Raw genomic sequence first — 26,034 nt, 5'->3', positions numbered from 1 at the left:
TTTCTACCCAATTTGTCTTCCAATAGATTTAGTGTTTCTGTTTTAATATTCAGATCTTTGACCCATTTAGATTTTAATTTAGTACATGGTGATAGACAAGGGTCTAGCTTTAGTTTTTGGAAAATGGAGAGCCAGTTTTTCCAGCACCATTTATTAAAGAGACTGTCGTTCTTCCAGTGAACCTGCTTGGCTCCTTTATCAAAGATAAGATGGTTGAGTGTGTTTGTAGTTGTGGTTGTATCTTCTAATCTATTCCATTGATCTTCGGCTGTGTTTTGATTCCAATACCATGTTGATTTTACTACTGTTGCTTTGTAGTATAACTTCAAGTCAGGGATTGTGATGCCTCCTGCTTTGTCTTTGCTGCTTAGATTTGCCTTTGCTATTTTAGGTCTCTTCTGGTTCCAGATGAAATTTAGGAGTGATTTCTCTAGATCTATAAGGTATGTTGATGGTATTTTTATTGGGATTGCATTGAATCTGTATAACAGTTTTGGGAGAATGGCCATTTTCACAATGTTTGTTCTTCCTATCCATGAGCAAGGGATGTCTTTCCATTTTCTGAGATCATCTTCAATTTCTTTTTTCAGTGTATTAAAATTTTCACTGTATAATCTTTCACTTCTTTTGTAAGAGTAATTCCTAAGTATTTCATTTTTTTGCTTGCTAATGTGAAGAGTGTAGTTTCCCTTATTTCCTTCTCTGTGATTTTGTTGTTCGTGTATAGGAATGCTATTGATTTCTGAGTATTGATTTTGTATCCAGCCACATTACTGAATTCACTTATTGTATCTAAGAGTCTTTAAATGGAGTTTAGGGGGTCTTCTATGTAGAGTATCATGTCATCTGCAAACAATGATAATTTAACTTCTTCTTTTCCTATCTTTACCCCTTTTATTTCTCTCTCTTGCCTAATTGCTCTGGCTAGTACTTCCAGTACTATATTAAATAGGAGTGGTGATAAAGGACATCCTTGTCTTGTGCCTGATTTTAAAGTAAAGGCTTTCAATTTTTGGCCATTTAGTATGATGCTGGCTGTCGGTTTCTCATAAATGGCCTTTATTATATTGAGGTAAAGATCATCTATTCCAATTTTCTGTAAAGTTCTTCTCATGAATAAATGTTGGGCCTTATCGAAGGCTTTTTCCGCATCTATAGAAATGATCATGTAATTCTTACTTTTGGCTTTATTGATATGGTGGATTACATTTATTGATTTACGTATGTTGAACCATCCTTGCATTCCTGGGATGAATCCCACTTGGTCATGGTGTATAATCTTCTTGATGATTTGCTGCATCCTATTTGCCAATATTTTATTGAGGATTTTTGCATCTGTGTTCATTAGGGAGATAGGTCTATAGTTCTCTTTTTTAGTTGGGTCTTTCTCAGGTTTTGGTACTAGAGTAATATTTGCTTCCAGGAATGACTTAGGAAGGATTGCTTCCCTTTCAATTTCATTGAATAGTTTGAGGAGTGTCGGCATGAGGTCTTCTTTGTATTTCTTGTAGAATTCTGCAGTGAATCCATCTGGGCCTGGGCTCTCCTTTGTAGGTAAGGACTTAATTACATTTTCAATTTCATTAACAGAGATTGGGTTATTCAACAGTTTTACATCCTCCTGATCTAGCTTTGGTACTTCATATGTTTCTAAGAATCTGTCTGTTTCTTCTGTGTTATCAAACTTTTGAGAGTAGAGGTTTTCGAAATAGGTGTTGATGATCTTCTGTGGGTCTGTAGTGATTTCACCTTTTTCATTTCTTATTGCATGAATTTAAGCTTTTTCTTCCCTTTTTTTAATAAGGTTGGCTAGGGGCTTATCGATTTTATTTATTCTTTCAAAGAACCAACTCTTTGATTCGTTGATTCTTTGGATTGTTTTCTTAGTCTCTATTGCATTGATTTCTGCTCTGATTTTTATAATTTCATCTCTTCTTTTAACTTTGGGTTTGACTTGCTCTTCTTTTTCTAGCTGTTTGAGGTGTAGCATCAAGTTATTTATTTGTATTCGTTCTGTTTTCCTGATGTGGGAACTCAGTACAATAAATTTTCCTCTGAAGACGGCTTTCATTGCATCCCACAAATTCCGGTAAGTTGTATCTGCATTTTCATTTTCTGTTAGGTATTGTTTAATTTCTTCTGTGACCCACTGATTACTCAAGAGTGTGTTATTCAGTTTCCATGTGTTTGCGAGATTTTTGCAGTATCTTTTATCATTAATTTCTAATTTCAGAGCGCTATGATCCGATAACATGCAAGGGATGATTTCAACTCTTTTGTATGTGTTTAAATATGTTCTGTGAGCTAATATATGGTCTATTGTAGAGAATGATCCATGTACTGCTGAGAAGAATGTGTATTCTGATGTTGTTGGGTGGAACATTCTGTATATGTCTATCAAACCCATTTGTTCACAGGTATGATTCAGTTCTGTTATTTCTTTGCTCATTTACTGTCTGGTTGATCTGTCCCTTGGTGTCAATGGCGTATTAAGGTCTCCTGTTACAATTGTGTTACTGATAATTTGAGTTTTCATTTCTGTTAATAGTTGTTTTATATAACTGGGTGCTCTGGAGTTTGGTGCGTATATATTTAAGATAGTTATCTCTTCCTCTTGGAGTTTTCCCCTTATGAGTATGTAGTGACCTTCTTTGTCCTTTATAGTCATAGTTGGTTTAAAGTTCACATTGTCTGCAAACAGAATGGCTACTCCTGCCTTTTTTTGGATTCCTGCTGCATGAAGTATTGTTTTCCATCCTTTGACTTTCAGTCTGTGAGTATCCTTCTGGGTTAGATTGGTTTCCTGTAAACAGCATATGGTTGGATTTTGTTTCTTGATCCATTCTGCTAGTCTGTTTCTTTGGATTGGTGCATTGAGACCATTTACATTAATGTTAATACTGTTAAATGCTGGTTTATTGTTGACATGTTATCTCTCTGCTGTTGCATCTTTATCTTTCTGTTCTGTTTAATTATCTGTTTTGCTTAGTGGTTTTTTCCTTTGTGTATCTAAACTGTCTTTCAATATTTTTTGCAGGGTTGGTTTGGTGTTCATGCATTTCTTCAGCTGTTCTTTGTCATGGAAGTATCGTATTTCCCCATCTATTTTGAATGATAGTTTTTCAGGATACATCAGTCTAGGTTGGAAATCATTTTGCTTTAGGATCTGGAATACTTCACTCCATGCTCTTCTTGACTTTGTTGTTTGTGCTGAGAAGTCTGCTGTAATTCTGATAGGTTTTCCTTTTTAAGTGATCTGTCTTTTCTCTCTGATAGCTTTTAATAATCTATTCTTGTGTTGGATTTCTGGGATGGTGATTATTATATTTCTGGGTATAGTTTTATTTTGGTTATGACTATTTGGAGTTCTATGTGCTTCACTGATCCTGATGTCAGTTTCTGATCTCATGCTTGGGAAATTTTCAGCTATTACTTCTCTAAATATCCTCTTGACATCCTTTATGTTGTCTCCTTCTTTTTCATTAATCACTATCATTCTTATGTTATTTTTCTTTGCATCATCTTGCAGTTGTTGAATTGTTGTTTCCTAATTCCTTGTTATTTTTAAAAGATCTTTCCTTTCCTGTTCACTAGCTGCAATCCTGTCTTCAAGGTCTGAAATTCTATCTTCACTTTCATTAAGGTGGTTTTTACAACTTTCAGTGGAGTTTTTTATTTCTTGTATATCTCTGTGCATCTGCATTATGTATTCTGTTTGTTTCTTATATTGCTCGTCTAGGGATTCTATCTTTTTGTTTAGTTCCTCCAATTTTTTAATCTGTGTTTTCTTTAGATATATTCAGAATCTCTTTCATTTCTTTTATCATTTCATCTTTTACCTGGGAGATTATTTTGAGTTTGAATTTCCTTAAAGCTTCCTGGAGTTGCTTGTCAATTTCAGTGGCTATTGTGTCCGATATATGAGGTGGATGGGATATATTTTCTTCTATATACATTGCTCCTAGGGTTTCTTGAGATGGGCTGGAGGTTTGAGGTTGTAATTTGGTCTTTCATTTTGTCATTTTCTTATATTTCTGTGTTTCACGTGTTATTTGAAAGCTTCCTCAGGGTCTGTTGGAAATCCCTTTCTATGTTTGCAGCTACTGAGTCTCTGGCACCCCGTTACCCCAAGCATCTGGGCCTGCAGAACCAATGGCCCTCCTCTGCCTGTTCAGAACTCTGCAGTTCCTGATAAGCTGGGCCTCAGGAACACTGTGCTCCCACCTGCCCTTTGGAAGCTCCACAGATCTCCAAGCACAGCTGGGATGCAGAGGCGGATGTAGAGGCCTCAAACCCACTTCTCTACTTCAATGCACTCGGAAGCCTGGAGGGTCCCAAACAGTCTGGAATTTGGGCAGAGTGTGCTGAGCACTCACCACTGGCCGCGGTGCCCCTGGAACCTGCGATCCTCCCCTGCTTGCTGAGATATCCACAGTCCTCCAGACACACGGGGAGGCTGATGCAGCCGCCTCAGATCCGCCCAGCCCCTCCTCTGCACACCAATGGTGAAGTGAAGGAGTCCCAAACAGGATGGGCTCACGGGATAGCGTGTGCCCGCCTACTTGTTGGAAGCTCCACAGTTCTCCAAGTGCAGCCGGGTTGGGGAGGTGGATGTAGAGGCCTCAAACTCACTTCTCCAATTCACTGCACCCGGAAGCATGGAGCGTCCCAAACAGTCTGGAATTTGGGCAGAGTGTGCTGAGCGCTCACCCCTGGCAGTGGTGCTTCTGGAACCCCTGGTTTAAGTTTTAATATGATTTTAATATTATATTAATGTGCAATTTGCTATTATAAGCATAGCTTATGAAAAGCATAATATATATTATTTTAAAACTCTGTTATGAAAACAGTACTAAATAATCAAGCATCAGTCAAGCTATTACCTGAGGTTGTCTGTGAGGTACTGTGTATATGAAAGCCAGTTAGCTAGTTTTTCGTTTGTTTGTTTGTTTTTTAAAAGACAGGGCTGTCTAGCAGTGTCATTCAGACTGACCTTAAACTCCCTATGTAGCCCTGACTGACCTCAAACTCATGGTGATTCTCCTGCCTCAGCCTCCTAAGTGCAGAAATTACAGTTGTGTGCCATCATACCCAATTCAGCCAGCTGTTTGAAGACATTCTGCCATAACTCATAAACACACAAGTATCATAACCAAGTGGATTCTTATTTTTTGATTAATATATGGTTCTTTATATATGACTTTAAAAAACAAATGTAGTAAGTTAGGAGGAAAAAATGTGTGTTTTGATTTTAAAAGTTTTATTCTTGAAAAAAATTAAAGTTTTTCCTGAGTTATGGAACAAGTATTTATAAATTATCTTGATGAGTATGACCATAAAATGTGAAATGTCTGAGAAAGAAAAAAAAAGTTTTATGAGAAAAAAAGTAGTACTGGAAATATTTTGGTATTAAGGTTAGAGAGCTGGCAGCAGAACAGCCTATAGAGAATTTTAGGGGCAGAGAGATGAGGCTGGTTTGTTGGCACTGTTTCTAGAGAAATTCTGCAAAGTTCATAGACCAGAGAGAGCTATAGTGAAAAGGATGTTTGGAGATGACTGTTCCAGCTGTGGGAAATATTTACCACTCCAAATACTATTATTCTCATTTATTTTATTATTTAATGATGAGTCATATGGATAATTTCTGTTTTCAGGAAATAAATTTTCTTTGTATTGTAAGCTAAGGTAAATGTCATTTTTCTACTGAAGCACACTTTATTCTGTAGCACTGCTTAATTTTAAAAAGTCTTATTAATCTCTTACATGTGAAAGGAGATCAGAAATATAATGCTAGGAATGTGTAGCTTTTATTATACTTGGATGTACTTTCAGATTTGCATCATAAACAAACTCAGATAATTTAGATTCAAATAGAATACTTTCCAAGAAAGTACTCTGAGTAACTTTTCATTTCTCTTGCTCACTTACTACACTTAGATATTTAATTTTGATGTGTGAAATAGAAAAGTTTGCTGAATATACATTGCTAATTCATATGTACATGAATGGTAGCCTATTGAATATACAATAGTGCAATTCAGGTTCACAAAGGACCTGGCAAGTGAAGTCTGCTGGACAGATTACAGGAAATCTCCTGTCTTTGCAAGAGGGCTTCTAAAGGATCCTGTTCATCAGAAATCCATGAGTATCTATTTCCTACAAAAAATGCTTCAAACAGCTGCTTACTTTCCATCAGTTACTTTCCTTTTCCATGTTCTTTTATTTTTCTGATTACATTAGAGCAAATCCTTGATTAGAAGCCAGTGGTCTTTAACACCTGCTAATCTCCCTTTGAACAAGGAGAGTGTTTGCCAGGTTTGGCCATCTGCAGGCAACAGAGGGATAGAGTGGCACCAGGGGGGCAGGATGCAGAGGGTATTCAAATCCGCATATCCTGAGTCTTTGAATCAAGAGGGTTTCCTTCATTGAACACTTGAGGAGGGTCTCCTAGCAGCTAAGGAAGCCCTGGAGATGTGCAATTAAAGGGGTCCATTATACCCTAAACACAGTGAGACTGTAGCTCCTACTAATTCCCATAGAAATGAGCCAGCTCCTTGTGCCACTGCAGAGTTTGTGTTCATTCTGCAGGAAGTACACAACCACTCGTCCGCTGTGGGAAGATGAGTGTAAAGAGCTGTAGTATATTTCCTTGCAGTGGAGAGCAGATTATATATTGCTGAAAAGGATGTGGGTTTAAACCAGCACCTGGGCTTTCCCAACATCCATGCTTATCAAGTCTGGCTTAAAATTTAATGCAATCTTTGGGAAAGAATGTTCTGTGTATATGTTTAATACATGCCAATTCCTAGATTGTAAGTGAAATAAACTTTAGATTTCTTCTACCTTCCTAATTTTCTCAGAGGTGAAAATGGCTAAGGTCAAATAAAGGTTCTTATTCAGGTTAAAGTTCTGAACTTTTTGCTTACAGATATTTTCCCTGTATTTTGCTTCAGAAATTCGATAAAAATACTTGTTCGTGGTAGGCTAGGAACCATGTTACAATTGGCAGATATAGTGGAAAATAAGATAAGTCTCCTGCTGTCGTTAAATTTATAGGTTAAAAGATAATGATGAACAAGTGGTATTATGAAAAGGGAGTTACTATGGAAACAAAATTCAAAAAAAGAATTATGAATAACTTTAACATCACTGGTTTTTATTACTAAAATGTAGATTTTTAAATTAAAAATATAAGGATACTTGAATGTTATAAGAACATGTTATTCTTATCACTTACACCCAATGTATCACTTTAAAAGTATATCAGATAACTTCAAAAATATTTTTTCATCTGCAAATTATTATGATTAAGGGCATGTGTTCATCAAAAAATTTGCTTAGTGAATTCATTGTTCAGCGATTTCTCTGTGTAATTATATAATGTCATACCTACAAAAACAAGTATTATTTCCTATTGTCTTGCTTTTTAAAATTTATTTTATTGACCTTCCTATTTTGAAAATTGTTTTAATATTAGTAGTGAATTGTCTCACAATGAATTATGAAATAATAATAAAATTTCCCTTAAAGGATAACTGTGTAGCACAGTAGATGAATTGATGTAAGTTTTTATCCAGACTCAGTGAACAATATTAATATAATTTGATCACTAGTTTTTAAATATATTTGGAACAATAAAGCCTTGAGAATCATTTGACTATCAGGTTGAAATTTACAATTTTTTTAAAAAAAGTATGTACAATTTTTATAAAGTTCATTTTCTTGTCAAAATATGTCTATAAGCTTGTATAGCTTTGTCACTGAACTCAGCTTATTTTTAATGTGTAAAAAAGTATAGAAAAAAAATTGACAAAATTATGGGTACGCCAGACCAGAATTGTGGATAATACCAGAATAATGCAAAATGGGATCAATAACTGAGACTACAGACCTAAATAAAAATTCTGAATATGTTTTTGGGAAGATATATTTCTGTATCAGTATCAAGTTATCAAAAGATGAAATAATTTCACTTTGCTATGGGCACATTTACCTTGAATTGTCATATTAATTGTCACTTCCATATTTATTTGAGTGCTGCTGACTAGCTATAATTAAGTGAATGAGACAGGGTTAATAATTTCTGGAAAGAATTACCTGAACAACTATTTACACACTCACAACTTCAAACATAGAGCCAGAAATCCAGAGAGATGCATCTTTTTTAAACAGCATAGCCCTTCATCTGTGCTCTGGTAAGAAATAAGAGTAACTGTTTTATTTTCCCACTTGATGATAGGTTCTTGCAAGCAACTTATGTGCTCTATATACTTATTTATTCCTAATTTTGTGCTCCATAAATATTTGTAGAGTCAATGAATATATTTTACAAACCAAGCAAACTACAGAATGAAGAGAATTGTTCTTACAAACTTGAGGGAGAATATTGAGCACACATCTCTGGAAATGCTTCAGTAGGCTTGAATTATCCCTTAGTGAGTTGAAAAGAAATTCTTGTATTGAGAATGAGATGAAAATTGGTGCCTTCTTAGCTCATACTCTATTTGCAATGATAGCTCATTTTTCCTTGATATGGGGAGAATTTTCTTCAGAGAATATGAGAAGTAAACAAAGAAATGTAGGGAGTTCGTTTTGTATCAAATCACTTATTTATTGCAAATGATGGCATTCTATTTCCCATAGATCTGTTAATGTTTCAAAATCTCCATTTAATTTGGAAAATGTTATCTCTTTATAGAAAGCAGTAAAGTAAAATATTCTCTCATTTGGTTATGTCAAATTAATCAATACAAACCTCTCCGACTGAATGCTGTGAACAACGTACAATTACAATTTCACTTACCTTAGTTATTTATTTATTTTTGGTACCCGAGATCAAACTTATGACCTCATGTTTGCCAGGAAAGCACTTATGCCAGTCAGCTAAATCCCAGGCCCCCATAATTCAACTTTCAAATGAAACCTTTTTAAAAATATTGGCCTTAAAAATCATAAGTATCCACTCCATGGAAACTACAATAGAGTTTCAAAAAATTATAATGCATAGTACAAACTATAGTATTTAATAAAAACCAAAAAATAGTCTCAAAAATGGTAACATCAAAGAACAGAAAATCATACCAATATTAAGATATATGTGCTAATAATGGGAATTACTGAACTACATTAAATTATTTTTAAAATGCTTTTTTTGATATATAAACATTATTTTTTTCTGTTTGAATTCTCAACTTAAATAGACTATTTTATATTTTCTTACAGAAATAGTGTTGATAAAGATGACAAAATAGCTTCATAAAAAATCTAGTAAAAACTGAAAAAATATAAAAAAAAATAACAAGAAATGATTGGAAAGTCTTTATGTATAATTCACATGTACCACAGGCAGACAGTTAACACAAATAATGAGATAATGTTTTATCAACTTTTTAAACTTGTCGCTACTCAGTTTACATATACAGAAATAAGTTGATCTTTTGCTGCTTTTGTTGTTGTTGGTATGTTTTATATCAACAGGACTCACTGAAGGAAAGTTCATACGTATGAATGACAGAGCAAATGAAGAAGCATTGTTCATTGCATCACTACAATCCTATTAAAACATTCTGACCTCTCATTCTTAACTATTAAGCTTATTAGTTGCAGACTCTTTGAAGTGAAATCATGTTATATTCGCAATCTGCACAGCATAGAAATCCATTGACAGTAATGTAGGTTTACTAAATATTGTGTGTCAGAATGGTTTTGAGTGTTATTCCTTTCAGGGGAAATCAGCTGACCCCTTAAACAATCATCAGAGAATATTTTTGTAAAATTTAAACATTAGATGACTGAATTGAAAATGAAGAACAATGAAAAATATTTATTTAGTATCCCCTATGTATTAGATAGTTGAGCATATAAATGAAACCAATGAAATAAAAATATCAACTTGATTTTATAAATATTTCCTGGTTTAACACTTTTCACATCTTAAATGAATTCCAAATCAGAAAGAAGCCTGTTAAACAATGAGATTCTAAAACATAATGTTTCTAAAATTGCTAATGAAAATTTTAAAAAAATTAATTAAAACACAGTACTTCTGGATAATTAAGTAATTTATTTTACATTTTATTTACATAAAACAAACCATCAAAATCTAGTCTTACTAAATGTACAATACTAAAAAAATTTTTTTTTCTCCTACTATATTCTCCACACACAGAGAATATTTCTGATGTCATATGTGAGGGATTATTTTCCCCATTCTTCAAGAAATTCTCCCGTGGATGCTTATCAAGTGATTCAAAATGCAACACATTTCTGACGCAAGTAGACAGTACTTGGATTTATAATCATTCCACAAGGTAAGAAACCAGTCACCAATTCAGAAGCGCCTGGAACTTTGTAGTTCAAGGACATTTAAGTAGACTTTACCATATACAAATACAATTAATAAACCAACATTCAGCTTCCATCCCTTACACGGAGCACGGTGGATCAAACAAAAGTGCTAAACTTCTAACTATGGCTTGATTTTAACACTTTCCTCCATGCAAGAGCCCACCAAGAGTTTTTCTGTTAGAATAAAAGACATTGCCATAGCTCAGGAATGTATATGGGATTTCAAAGTGCTTTGTTAGAAACCAGGATCAAAAGACAAGTATTGGAACAAAAGACTCTTAAAGTACTCCTATTTGGTAATTTTTGTTTGTTTTGTTTTGTTTGGTTTGGTTTGGTTTGGTTTTGCCTTTTCTGAGACAAGCTCTCCATGCAGTTCAGTCTGGCCTTGAGCTTAGTTTGTACCCAGACTGGTCTTTAACTTGTAATGATCCTTCTATGTCAGTCTTCTGAGTAGTGGGATTATAGGAACAGACTACCAAGCCTGTGCTGTAAGTGATTTAGAAGCTTAGTGTCAATAGGACAGACAATATATCAATATAAATTCATATTAATTCAAGTCAATGATAAAAATATGAGTTTTACATTTCTAACTTTATCCTTATATTATTAAAAATTAAGGCAGGCCTTTCAGAGAAGGAAAATGGGACCAGGAGAAGGTGGGGGAGAGGTTATAAATGAATAAGATATGTATATGTACTATTTCCCAAAGATGAATGTAAATATTATATATTGGAAACATACACCAATAAATCATAATCTACAAGTAAAAAAAGCTCAAAGACATAATAAAGGTAGAAAACACTGATTTAGAATATTCTAGCATTTTTTCTTTATAATTACATGATATTTAACATGGAACCGATATTCAAAAGAAAACATACCATCAGAAGAAATAATGAAAATTTAACAATGAAGTATGAAACCAGATGAGTAGCCTGCGTTGTTCCTGGTGGCTCATCTCCAGCAGGTGTGTGATTGAAGGGAGGAAACCTAAGGCTAAGGATGTCGCCCAGATGAACAGTCCTTGCCTAGTACACATAAGGCCCCGGGTTCAATTTCTGTCATCACCAAAAAATAAATAAAATAGAAAAGAAACACACTGTATAGAAAAAACGCATATTTGTCCCTTTAGATAATATATATATATATATATATATATTTTTTTTTTAATTGTTTCTTTACCTTGGAGATGGTCTTCCTGTTATCTGTACTCCTGTGTTATTATAACCATGTATATTCTTCCTGTCAAGATTTTTTTCTGTGTCTGTGGAAAGACGTTAAACACCAAGATCATTGCAGAGGCCAACATCTAGCACTGACCTGTCATGTTTCTTCCTTTCTTTCTTTTTAACTGTCAAACACAACTCCATAACATTATGGTTTATTTCGGTGATTCATGGTCTGCTTTTTTTTTTTTTTTTATTATATGGTCATACTTTCATGTTTCTTTGATATCTTATATTTTTTGTTGGATATTGGACTATGTATGTATTGTTTGTGATGGCTATTCATAGGTTCTGTAGCTTTCAAGTCATCTACATGCTAAAATTCGTCACCCCTAAATCAGTATTCTCTGTGCTTTCATTGACATTCACAAAAGTAAGTAGAGTAGTACAAATTTTTAGCCATCAAATGTACATGTTTCCTGTTGAGACTGAACAAAGAAAACTTCATTATTTCACTCTCATATCAAACATTTGTTCGTTGCAGGATCTATTTAGAGCTGTCTCTTGTTCTCATGTTTCTGACTTTGTTGTGGGAAATAGGGTCAAAGCATAATGCCTAAGTACTATTTGGTGTTCTTGAGTATGCAAAAGGTGTAGTGTTCCCTCTGGAGAAATGACAATTGCTAGATAAACCTTGGTCAGGCATAAGTAAGTTCTGCCATTTTAGCTTATTGTTAATAGATTAACAACATGTCTTCAAACAGAAACATAAGTAAAAAGTTATGTATTGACTGCTTGGTAAACTTGTGAATAAAGGTTTACAACAACATTACTCTGTATTGTATATTGATTTGTTGCCTTCAAAAATGCCCGTGTGTTTTGCCTCACAAGCTAATCCAAACTTTGTTGTAGAGATAGTTCTTTAGGTCAGTGTTTAAGATTTCTTATCACTTCAAGTGCAGCTCTCCCAATCTATCTCTTTGTCTGTTTCATTCTGCAAACTGACAGACCTACAGTTAATCCTCCATCTCCAGTAAACACATCAATCTGCTCCTAATTGTTTTTCATGACAACTCTCAGTGTTTCAGTGTTTTGTAGGCTCTATTTTTCCCATGTACTGTTGCAAACTACGTCATCTTCGTGAGGCAGGTATAATATCATGCCGCTGTCTTTTTCTCCTCAGTTGTGTCTCCTCTGAGTCACAACAGTCCTGGCGGCAAGGATTGTGGTGCATTGCTCTCTGAACAACACACACACTTTAGAAACTCACTGCTTGGTGCAGAGACAGTAAACTGGGCCTGGTATCTTTTGCTCCTTCTTTCAGTGTGTCATGTCTACCCCGAAAATAAGGGAAGGGAATGACATCTTCTGGATTCTTACTGCTTGCTTGCATAAGTTACCACTTTCTATGTCTTCCTCAGAGCAATCTGAAACTGTGTTTCCCAAATTACAGATGCCTTGTCCTCAAATAAAACTTTATTTTTAGCACTTAAGTTTCCTGAGTTTCAAATGGTTAACAAATGGCACCATTTGTATTTGATGAAGGTACCCTTAATGACCTTTTTTAAAAAAAAATATTTAAAGAGAAAAAAACATAAAAATGGTACAAGTAATACAAAATTTCAAAAAAAAATAAACAGTAAGCAATCACCAGTTAATAGATTACAAATTATCATCTTAGAAATAGTTGTTCAAGTTACAAAATTAAAGTGTACAAAGTGGACATTCAAACAGTGAGACTGCAAACAGTTTTGTTTAATGATCCAACAAAAACTTAGTAATATGGCTATCTATCTTACACATTTAAATATACGTGCAGTTATATCCTTTAGACACTTTATTTTCGTCACTTTTTACAATAAAAATTACACATTTTGGGTTTTATTACTCCCACAGTTCTTACTACTTTTTTTCAAGAGAATAAAACCAAATGTGCCAAAACAAAACAGTCATTCAAAACAAGGATGGACATAGTACATGATGCAAAAGCAGAATACAAGGTGATCAACAGTGGTTACTGTAATGCCTCTTGCTATCTTAAAAATAATTGCCTATATCATCAGGTATAATAAAATTGAACAAACAATACAGAACAAATAAATAAAACTGAATGAAAGCTAAATGAAAAATGAATAAAACTGAAACATTGGAGACATTACAGGACTTCAAAAGAAATTAATAGTCAAAACAGAATGGGCATCATAGTGAATCTTATTGTCTTCAAAGTAGTTGCCTATACCATCAAACTTGATACTATCAAGCAAAAGACAATAGAGCAAAATCTGTCAAAACAAGATGGTGAGAGCAATACAGGGCTTCAAATCAAGTTAATAAGAAATCAAAATGGTTACTTTAATATATCCTGCTACTTTTTTCCCCTTAATTAAAAAATAAATAAATAAAGAGATTTAGATAAAAGAGGACATAACAACATAATAACACAAGTCAGAACAGAACAATTTAAGCAACACAGTGTTTTACCACAAGGTAACTCGACATAACAGTAGTTACCATAGTGTCTCTTTCCTTGAAATATTTGAATATAACTTCATATACTATAGCATCAAACATATCAAGACAGTGTAAAACCATTCAAGTGGATGAAAGCATTACAGGGTATTTAGAACCAGCTAACAGAAAATTAACAATGGTTTCTATATTATCTCTTTGTCTATAAAAAATTTTGTTTATACTATCACATATAATAAAATCCAATAAGATACAGCATGATAAAACTGATGGACACAGAAGAACAAAAGCTTGATGGGACTTCAAAACAAGATGATATTAAATCAGCACTATTTTGAAAACAAGCACTAGCTTATTTTCTTCAAAATAGCTGTTCATACCATCACAGACAACACAATCATACAAACCAGAATAAAACCATTCCAATTAATGAATGAAAACATTATAAGGCTTCAAAGCAATATAATGGGGAATCATATAATTACCACATACTTTTATGTATTCTTACCATTTCTTACACTAGGGAAACTATTTGGTATTTATACAAGTAAGTTTGATTTACTTCACTTATGAGTATGGTCTAAAGCTGTGCCCATTTATTGATAAATATCTCAATGTGATCCTTCTTTATAGCTAAGTAGTACTCCATTTAAAAAATACCACAATTTTTTTTATCCATTCCTCAGTTGATGGACACTTAGGTTGTTTCCAAAATCTGACGATTACAAATTGTGCTGCTATAAACATGAGTACACATATATCACTGTGGTACGATGCTTTTAGTTCTTCTAGGAATATGCCTAGAAGTGGAATAGTTGGAACATATGGAACTTCCAATCCCAACTTTTTTTAGAAATCTCCAGACTGACCTCCACAATGGTTGCACCAGTCTACACTACCACCAGAAGTGCAAGAGAGTTCCTTTTCCCCACAGCCTCTCCAGCATTTGTTGTTCGTAGTTTTCTTGATCCTGCTCATTCTTTCAGGTGTGAGATGGACTCTCAGTGTGGTTTTAATTTGCATTTCTCTAATGAGTAATGATGATGAACATTTTTTCATGTATTTATTTGTCATCTGTATTTCTTCATCTGAGAAGTGCATATTCATCTCAGATGCCCATTTTTGGATTGGATCCTTAAATTTTGGAGGTCTGATTTTTTTTAAATTCCTTACATGCTTTAGACAGAAGTCCTTTGTCTGAGGGACAGTTCACTAAGATTTTTTCCCAGTTAGTGGGTTTTCTTTTCACTATGATGGAGATTTTTTTTGACATGCAGAAACTTTTTAATAAGAGGTGATCCAAGTTATTGATTCTGGGAAGTATTTCTCATGCGGTTTGATTCCTATTCATTAATTCTCTCCCTACCCCTATGTCTTCAAGGTTTTTACCTACTTTGTCTTCCAATAGATTTAGTGTTTCTGTTTTAATATTCAGATCTTTGATCCATTTAGATTTTAATTTAGTGCATGGTGATAGACATGGATCTAGTTTTAGTTTTCAGCATATGGAGAATGAGTTTTTCCAACACCATTTATTAAAGAGACTGTTCTTCTTCCACTGAACATGTTTGGCCCCTTTATCAAAGATAAGGTGGTTGAGTGTATATTCTAATCTATTCCATTGATCTTCAGCTCTGTTTTGATTCCAGGACCATGTTGATTTTACTAAAGTTGCTTTGTAGTATAACTTTAAGTCAGGCATTGTGATACCTCCTGCCTTGTCTTTGCTGCTTAGAAAAATCTTTGTTATTCTAGGTCTCTTCTGGTTCCACATGAATTTTAGGAGTGATTTCTTTAGATCTAGGAGGTATGTTGATGGTATTTTTATTGGAATTGCATTGAATCTGTATAACAGTTTTGGGAGAATGGCCATTTTCACAATATTTATTCTTCCTATCCATGAGCAAAGGATGTTTTTCCACTTTCTGATATCCTCTTCAATTTCTTTTTTCAGTGTATTATAATTTTCCCTTATAGGTCTTTCACTTCTTTCGAGAGTAATTCCTGAATATTTCATTTTTTTGGTTGCCAGTTTGAAGGGGGTGGCTTCTCTTAGTTCTCTGTCAGTGATTTTGTTGTTAGTGTATACAAATGCTATTGATTTTTGAGTGTTGATTTTGTATCTAGCTACATTGCTGAATTTATTTATTATATCTAAGAGTCTTTCAATGGAGTTTTTGGGGTCTTCTATGTAGAGTATCATGACCTTTTTCAAATTAACTACTATCCTATAGAACCTATGCCTTAATATAATGACTTTCAGAGGTTTGGGCTGTTGGAAATTGTCACATGCTGGCAAGGAGCAGGACAATTTATTCCATAACACCAGGTAGCATAGATCATGTTAAAACACTTTTTGGTGTTCTTTAACTGTTCTAAGAAGCATTTTGGAAATAGAGCGCACAGAAAATTGCATGTAGGTTGACATATTAGAATCAAGTAGGAGAACAGGGTTTGTAGCACAACGGATTATGCATCTGACAATGGATTATGCATCTGACTACAGTTCAGAAGATTCTGGAACCAAGTTGATAGTAAAATGATATTGACCAAACATGCTAATGACATGTAAAATTCATTGTATTAAATATTAGTCGACATATTTTAGAGAAATAGTTGAAATGCCTACGTCAAAATATTTTAATCATGTTAAAATATTAAAATTTTAGTCATGGTAAAATATTAAATCTGTAGTTCTTGCAATCCAAAGTGTAAGTTTTAAAATAATCAGAAAACAGTAAAACAAACTGATCAAAAAAGTCATTAGGATATTATAGCTTAAATTTTATATGTAAAGAAATTCATATTTTCCAAATAGGAATCGAATATATAATAAAAATGTAATACAAATATTTTAATCTACAAATATTTAACTGACAAGATATTGTCATAAATTTAAATATTAATTTTTTCAGAGAAAACTTCAAAATAGATATTAAAAACTATTTTATCACTTTTGATTCCTAGAGTTTAGTATTTAAATTTAAAACATTATTAGTCTGTATTTTCCAGATACTGAGAAACTGTATTTAATGCTTTATTAAAAGTCTATCATATACTTTAAAAGATAGAGCAACATCCACATTATTTTATTATTTTTGTTATATATTATTTATTGCAATTTATGATTATTTATTGCTAATTATTATTTTATTGTTAAATAATTTAATAAGATTTAAAATATTTTGATTAATACTTCAAAAATATCCTCTACAATTATACCAAAGCCATTATAGTGCTAATAGAATTATCATAATGAATTTTATATTTAGATTTATGAGTTGTTACCCTTTATTTTACTTTGTGGATTTTGCTATTGTTACTTTTAAGCAGTTTCTGTCTTTCACAGGCAGGCCTCAAATTTAGAATCTTCCTGTTTTAGTCTCTCAAGCTTTTGGAAATATAAGCATTGGTTGCCTTTTCCAGGGAAATTAATTCTTATACTTTATTAAAGAAAAGCAATAAATAAATAAATGTAGAACAATTTCCATTTGCTAAACTTTTTACTTCCTAGTGCTTTGATCAAAATGTCTTATCCTCATACAATTCATGTGTCACATCCTCTTTATCAGTATAATAGTGGTAGAAAACTGGAGCTTTAAAAGTAACTAATATAAAGGCTGAACTGTCTTGTATTAGATTATCGCCCTGTAGAGGAAGTCTCTAGAATTGCCTTGTTTCTCCACAATGTAAAGACACACTGAGAAGGCCGTGTAGATGAGTAGGACTTCTCAAGACACAGACTCCACTACAGAGCTAATGTTGCACTTTCCAACCTCCAGAATTTTGAGAAATAAATTTCTTTTGTTAGCCACTTAGTCTCAGGTAGTTCATTATCAAAGTCTAAATAAACTCACATTCTTCTGTGAGATATATTTTTGTCTTTCCTTTTCATTTGTTTGTATTCTCTCCAAATTCATTCAGCTAAGAAACTAAGCCTATCAATTTTAGTGGAATTAATCAGTGCAATATTTTGTATTGTAATAGAATCATGGTATACAATCCAACTAACAGTTAGTGTGCAAATAATACTGCTTTGTTCTACTATGCTGTAGGATAGAGAGGAAAAAATGGAATATGAAAAGTCTTTACCCTCTGATCCCTAAACATATCATAAAGAATGATTCCTTTTATTCTTCTCTTATGTGGATTGCCAAGATGTCACTGTCTAAATAATGAGCTAATTTAAACTTCTTCCAATGGTTTAGGAAACCTGTGAGGTCTATGAATTCATTTTGATAGTCAATTGTATGTACCAACTTGATGGATCAAGGAATGCTCTATTATACAGTTAAACATTAGTTTGAGGGATTTTCTGGAAAAGATTAGCCTTTAAATTAACATTGAGTAAAGCACATGACTCTTCTCAATGTTTACACAAAAATGTTCAATCCATTGAGGGTCTAAGTAATGCATAAACTTTTAGAAAGGAAGACTTCTGTGTGTCTGCCTAAGTAGTGTATTGACCAACGTCTTGGCACTTCTGGTTAGCAGGCATTCATATTAAGATCGGAGTCTATGCCACTAAGACCTTGAACTGAACCACTAGCTCTCTTGGGTTTCTAGTTTACACATGGCAGATCATTGAACTCTTCAGCTTTTTTTTTTTTTTTTTGGCATAGAAAAACATAATAAATCTCTGTATATAAATTATGTTTCTTTGAGGAATGATGACTAATAAATCCATATATAGTGCCCCAGGATATAGAGCACTTAACTTATTCCCATTCATATTTGCCTAACAAGAAATTTAACATTTCTTACCTAGAGTTACTCCAAAGATATTCAGCAGTTATTCTTACTTAATAACAGGTTGCTCAATTTGTTTTATTATTCAATTTCTTTGGCCATTGTCAGATGCCATGTCCTTTCATTTAAGTATTTTACTGTAGGTGATGCCTTCATGAACCAGTTTATTAGTTTGGCATATACTAACTCCTTTACATTAATTGGGTGGATCACATGATATTAAGACAGTGTACAGTATCTGCTCAGTATTTGAAGCCTCATGTACTGCATTATTTTAGGTAATGGAATGGTTATGTTACCTGAAAAGAAATCACTGAACCCAAGGAAACCAAGCAAAAGAATATGAATACATTGAAGTAAATTTTATCACCCATTCTACAAAACCAATTAAACTGAATGTTTTGCTAGTGAAAAATTCACCATATGATTTTTAAGTGCTTATAAATTAATTAAAATTTATCAATTCAAAAGTTATACATGCCATCACTTAATAGTACTTGGAACACTCATTGTTGGAGCAACCTTAATATTTAGGTCAGCATTTAGTGTGATTGATTAAAATAGACTTGTAAAATAGATTTGAAAACTGACCTATTGCATTGACTGGATGACTTTGGAAAAATATTTAGCTATATTAACCAGCTTTCCATCACTATGACAAAGTCTCTGAGATAAAAGGAAAAAGTTTACTTCAGCTTACAGTTTCACATATTTCAGTCCAGGTCATTTGGTCCATTGGAATTGGGCCTGTCACAAGACAATACATCATGGTGTCAGCGAGTGGCCTGGAAGCCTTTATCTCATGCTGGGAAACAACAGACAGGAATCATGTATATCATACTTAAGTCCACTGAATGTATACTATTTATAATTTATCTTGCTTGCATGATGTTTGTGATACAACCAAACTTCTAAGGTATACTTGCCTTATGATATTTAAAATAGCTTTAAAAATGGAAGAAATAGCAAAAGAAAAACTAAAAAGCAAGCCAAAATAATGGAAAGAAAAATTTAAAATAGTTATCCATTTAGCCATATTGATTTTCATTATCATTTAAATTGAGTAATTTATTCTGTAGTGTAGTTATATATATATCCACATGTGAAAAGCTCGGAATTATTTAAGAACAATTTTTTATTACATAAATTAAAAATGACACTGAATGCTCCTGCACAAAAACAAAAAAGAAACGAGATAAACTAACTCAATAAACTGAACTTTGATATAAGCATATTGTAAATAAGTCTGAATAGTTTATGAAAAACTGTCAACTTACAGCCTGATTATGAATGGAATCAACTAAATTTAAAATAGTTTCAACAAGTAATTTTGCTTAATTTTTATTTCTTGTTTATGTTTTTCTTAAATTAAATGCTGAAACTCTTATACTTTGGGGAAAATGTACTATAAATTGTTGCCCAAATGTGACAACACATTTGCAAGTTATTAATGCACTTATTAGAGAAACATTCTGTATTTCCTTTGAAAATCTCATTGTGCTTTTTTCTTGTTAAAAAGATCTTCAACTTTTTGCCTTAAGCCTTGCTTTTTCTGGATGCTACACTCCCAAAGAGTATTGGTGATGAACAATTTGAATAAAGAGTATAAAAATACATTTAAAAGGATACTGTCTAATGGAAATAATTTATTCTCTAGCAGACTCTATTTTTCTCTGTCATTGTTCTTTTTTTGTTTGTTTGTTTTTTAACTTTGGCACTTTCCAGTTTTTATTATTATGTAGAGCTTTTGGTAAAGGCAGGCAGAATTAAAGACAACCAAAACTTCAAAAAGTATTAATACACATGTATTTAAAGACACACACATAATGACATTGCAGTTAGAGACATTTAGAGGATAAAGACTTTAAATCACTTTTTTGTTTCATGTTCATGCTTCTTTCAAATACTGCATTGATACTTCTGAGGACATGAAGATGGTTTATTTATAGCTACCTCAAAATCTGGAACACTAATTATTAAGTAATCTTTTCTCAGGCATTATCAGATTAAGAGAAATATCTTTTATAAATCTGGGGAGAACAACAAAATGAAACATTTATAAAGTATGTTTTCATTGATAGATATTGTCATAGATTTTTCTTATCAATATGAATGAAGATTGCCAACTGGCACCTTAATTAGTCTCTCTTCCCTTTGCCAGCTCGATTCAACTTTGGTTTAATTTCTAGGTACAGTCATCCCTTAGCATCCTTGGGGTCTGTATTTAAGAATTGCTTTCAGATACTGAAATCTGTGAGTGTTTATGTCCCTTATATAAAGTGATCCAGTATTTGCCTATAATTTATGAACATCTTCCTACTTTTTATTTATTTTTGAAGGTAGTAAAAATACAACAGAACAAGACAGATCAAAACCAGTCAAGACAATGCAGTGAGATTGGTACATAACATCACACCAGGATACTGGGATAACAGTAATAGGAACCATAGTATATCTCATTATCTTCACAATAGTTGTCCAGTCAATTAAGCATAGCAAAATCAAATCATAAACAGAACATTATAAAACCATTCGAAAGATAATATTGATTAGTGTAATATAATTAATTGTAATGAAACAAAACAGTGAAAAAATTTGCCTTCAAACAGAAGATGTAAGGAAATCCTCCATATTTGCTACATTGCTTAGGGTTATCTCAAGTAATGTTAAGACCTCTGTTGCTAACAGTGGGGTGGAGGGTTTAGGGATGCTCATCAGAGCTGCTGACTCGGTCTCCTCCTGGCTCGCGCCAGAAGGAGGCGCTTACCAAGAGGGTGGGCGAGTCGCCTTCTTCTGCAGTTGCCTAGGTTCCACCATGGCCGGTTCTCAGAAGCTGCTGACTGGATCTCCTCCTTCCTATCTACTTTAAATCATCTCAAGTTTACTTATGGTACCAACACAATAAAAATGCAATATTAGTAGTTAGAATAGTATATTGCTTGGGACATTATGGTAAGACAAAAATCGTATGTGTCCGGTATAAACATAATTTCTTTTTCTAAGTATTTTCATTTCATAGTTGATTGAAGCCATTCATGTAGAACCCATGAATTTGAATGGGTGATTATATAATATTTTTCCTCTTCCTGAAAATATGTGAGAAAGTTTGTCTTAAAATAGTTTGCAAATCTTAATCCTAAAAAATTTATAACTTTATATATACATTTATTAACCTATAATCTACACCATTATATATGAATCATAAATCGTTTCAAAAGTTGAACTGAACAATTTGAATTTCATGACACTTTGAACAAGGACTGAAGGACTATTAAAACAATTTTAGATTCTTTACAGAAACCTGGTCTTCAACAAATAGGTACAACTTTAGCACATTTTTCTGATATCTTTTGGAATTTGATAAAAAGTTAGATTTGCAAACGTGACACCCTAGTAATGAATATCTATATAAGTTAAATAAATATCTAGCTCAACATATTAAACAACTTCAATTTTTAAAAAATTATTTAAGTGGGTAGAAGACAAAAAATTTTAGCATAATAGATAATGATTACATTAAAGAAAAATTTCTGATAGAACAGGGATGTGTGTTTGGTTAAACATATTTATCTGATAAAGTGATAATACTATAAAAGTTTATGAGAAAGATGGAGAAGATTCACTGTACATCATGGTGCATGCAAATCAGCTGTGCAAATCTAGTCCATAGTACATGACACACATATACGATATAATCCTATTATTCTCTATATCTCCTTATGGTAAAACATAAAGACATTACAAAAATACTCATTATTTACTGGCCTAAACAAGAATGCTGTAATCATACTTTGAATTACATTTCTTAGGCTATTTTTGACAAAGAGAATGTAGGAAGTCAAATTATTTAAGAGCTTTTTGTGCCCCTTAAAGGGATATTAATAATGGATACTATGTTTAAGGGGTAGAATGCCTGGAGGTGAAAAACTCTGTGAATTAACCAATACACTCAGCGTCTGAATAACCTCACAGAGAACATTTATAACTCATGTGCATAACTATACATGAAATATGTAAAATTCTGTTTCTCAGACGAATGAGAACTTCATTAAGGGTGATGCTTAAAGTCGAGGTGAAAAGCAGAGTTAAACATGACAGAAATAAAATCAGAGGGGAGGCTGAAAATGAAAAGTGATTATAATTTCAAGTCACCTGAAAGAATAAATATCAAAGTTTTATACTTATGTAGTTACAATAGGAGACTAAATCAGATGTGTTTGGAAAAATTATACAATGAACATATTTAAAGTAATATGAAGTGTAAGTGGATATTGTGAATCCAGAGTATTAAAAATGGGAAAAACAATTAAATATTCAGAGATCCTCCTAGTTGCACAAATGCCTTAAGCCATATTTGGTTACAAAGGCCATGGAGGCAAGTCAGTAGACAGCAAAGCCCTATTCATGCTACACTGTTGGGTAATGCAGTGTTTTAGCAAAGAGAATTTTCCAACAAAGCTGTCCATCTTTTAAAAATGTTGTTAAAGAAAGCCAGTCTTTTCGACCAGCATTCATGTTTTAAAGCTTTACGGTCTTCAAACAACTTTTATGATTTTTATATTCAGATCGCATCTGAAAGCTTGAAAAAGATCATTTCTAACTTAAAAGAGTGCTTTTCTGAAATTGTTCTAACTGGAATTGTATTTTTCTCCTTTACACATAGTGCATGACCTCCAATGGCTAGATAATTAGAAAGTTGTTTGTTTGTTTCTTTGTTTTAAATTTACTTTGTGGTGCTGACAGATTAGTCAGGGCTTTGCACATGCTAAACTCATTTTGCCATTGATTTGTAAAGTCTCTCCCCACAGTTAAAATTATTAATGTCATAAATTACTCTTAGATCTCCACTTTTAAAATAGAAAAATATCTATATTTTGATCAATTAAGATTTTTTTTTTCTGGAGATGGTGGTGCATACCTTCAATCTCAGCACTTGAGAAACTGAGGCAGGAAATTGAGCCAGTTCCAGGGCAGGCTGGGGTACACAGACCACTTCAAAACACCATTTTTTTAATGAATATACATGCTGTCTCCAATTACCTTACTGTAGATCTGTGCTTGGACTGTTTTGGAGACCAATTTTCTTATAAAAATAGAAATATAAAACTAGAGAGCATCTATCTTTCTTAGCAAGTACCAGATGGATGAAAGTTTCACTCACTCATCAAGTGTCAATACTGTTGAGATATCTTACATCAAGCTTTGAAAACCATATCACACAGGCCAAAATTCTTTCTCCTTCCTTCAGTGTCAGAGTTAAGTAATTGTGATAGAGACTAAAGACAAACGAGTGGTCCGCAGGGCCTATGGTTCTTACTGTCCATCCTCTTACAGAGACCATTTGGCGACAGTTGCCCTGGATCCAGCAATTCACTATGCAACTCTTTCTCTATGCTTCCATTGTGTACCTCATTCATGCCCTGCATTCATCTCATGCGCAGGATCTAGAGAACCTGTGAGGAGATACAGTCATTATAGTTTTATTTTAACAACAGCTGTTCCATAGGCAAAAGTCATTACTTTTACGTAGTACAACTTTGAAAATAAACTGTTAAATTGTTTTACTCCAGATTAATGGAGTGAGAAAAATAAAGAGTGAATCTCCTTTAATGCCATTCCTATTTTGCATGTTTAGATCAGTTAGTCTACAGAAGACTTAAAAAAAAAAAAAAGGTTACTAGTAAACATGTTCAAATCATATAATAAGAGATCTGAGTAGTGAATTTGGTTGGATAGTATACATTTACAAAAAAAAAAAACCAAACAAGTAATACCTCTATAGTATAGAAAACTCATATGAATTAACTTATCATGAAGAATTAGGGATGTCTTACTCAATAAGAAATTGGCTCTGTGGCCGACATTATGGCACATGCCATCTATGCAGAAGCATGGTTAATGAGGAAACTCTTGCTGAAACTCAAAACACTTCAGACAAGATTTCTCATGCACAAAATACTGCTTTTAATTGGTTCTTAACTAAATTAATTAAGCTGGTATGACTCGCTCTCCAGTCACAACTCAACTTGAAAAACACAAAGGAGTGTGGCTTGGATAACATAAGCTAAGAGTCTTGAATTACTCCTGATTTTCATATTAACAAGGGAGTTCAGCCTAGAGAGAAAAGGTTAATTTGTTTTTTAATAGGCTTTGGAAAAACTTGATCTGGTCTAGTGTGATAATTTATGGTTAATCATATGTTTAGAGGCAAAAGGGATTAGTTATTTAATATTAGAACCATTTTTGTGTAACATAAAATCCTCTTCATAGTAACTTTAAAAGTCAGGTCAGACTGTTCTTTCCAGCAAAGGTGGCAAGTTGACAGAAAGGAACAAAAACACAAAAAGAAACAATAGCATTGGAAAAAAGACTAGAATGGAGGAAAATTTTCCTGCACAAATCCTTTTCAGTCTTTCTCCACCCACATTTTGCTCCATGTCCTATTTTAAAGATTATTTCCATGACCTACAGGTTAGTGGTACCATACATTGAATCACTGAGCAAAGGACTAACTTCTGAAATTGAAAAAGACAAATAAAAGGCCAAACGTTCTCAGCCAGGTTATTATCCATAATGTAATTCCTGGAGGAGCAGTTTACTTAATTCAACCTCTGTTGGGAGCCTGCCATGTTATTCATGAGAGCATATTCATAAGATGGCACCCGCCTGCCGCCTCCGCTGCTCCCCCGCCCATCGTGTGCCCAAGATGGCACACACATCCTGCTTCCTGGTTCTTGCTCGGCTTACTGTCCCCGCCATATATGGTAATGATTGATTGCTTCCTTGTTGCCGCCCAATCGCCTGTCCCCACGTGTAATCCCATGATTGGATAACATTAGCTATATAAGCCCAAGTATAGGAAGTGCCCGACGCACAACACGGAAGAAGCCGTCGAGGACGGACGTGTATTGAGGTTGTTGCCCAGTCAATAAAGGTGCTTGCAGAGGCTGAGTGTTCGTGTGCTCCATTCCGCGGGACGGAAGCGGCTCCGGACAAACCTCAACTTGGAATCTTGCAGAAAATTTCTTCCAAAAAGATTCTCCAATGAGGGAAATCACCATACAAGATTCAAGCCCTCCAAAATAGGTTGAGGGCTTTTATGAGCTTGTGTTCAAACAAAAAAAGATATGCCAAAATTTTCATCTCCTGTACCTTAAGATGTGACAATTTTTGGAGACTGAGTTTTAAAAGACATAATCAAGTTAAAATGAAGTCAAAGGGTGGTCCATAATGCATCATGGCTGCATGTCTAACAAAAAGAGAAAATTTGGACTAGATATTGATATATACACAAAGGAAAGGC

The sequence above is a fragment of the Cavia porcellus genome, unplaced genomic scaffold, assembly GCF_034190915.1.
Source record: "Cavia porcellus strain 051 isolate PalLab524CR breed Dunkin Hartley unplaced genomic scaffold, mCavPor4.1 scaffold_15, whole genome shotgun sequence".
NCBI lineage: Eukaryota > Metazoa > Chordata > Mammalia > Rodentia > Caviidae > Cavia > Cavia porcellus.
Note: the sequence above shows the minus strand (reverse complement) of the source record.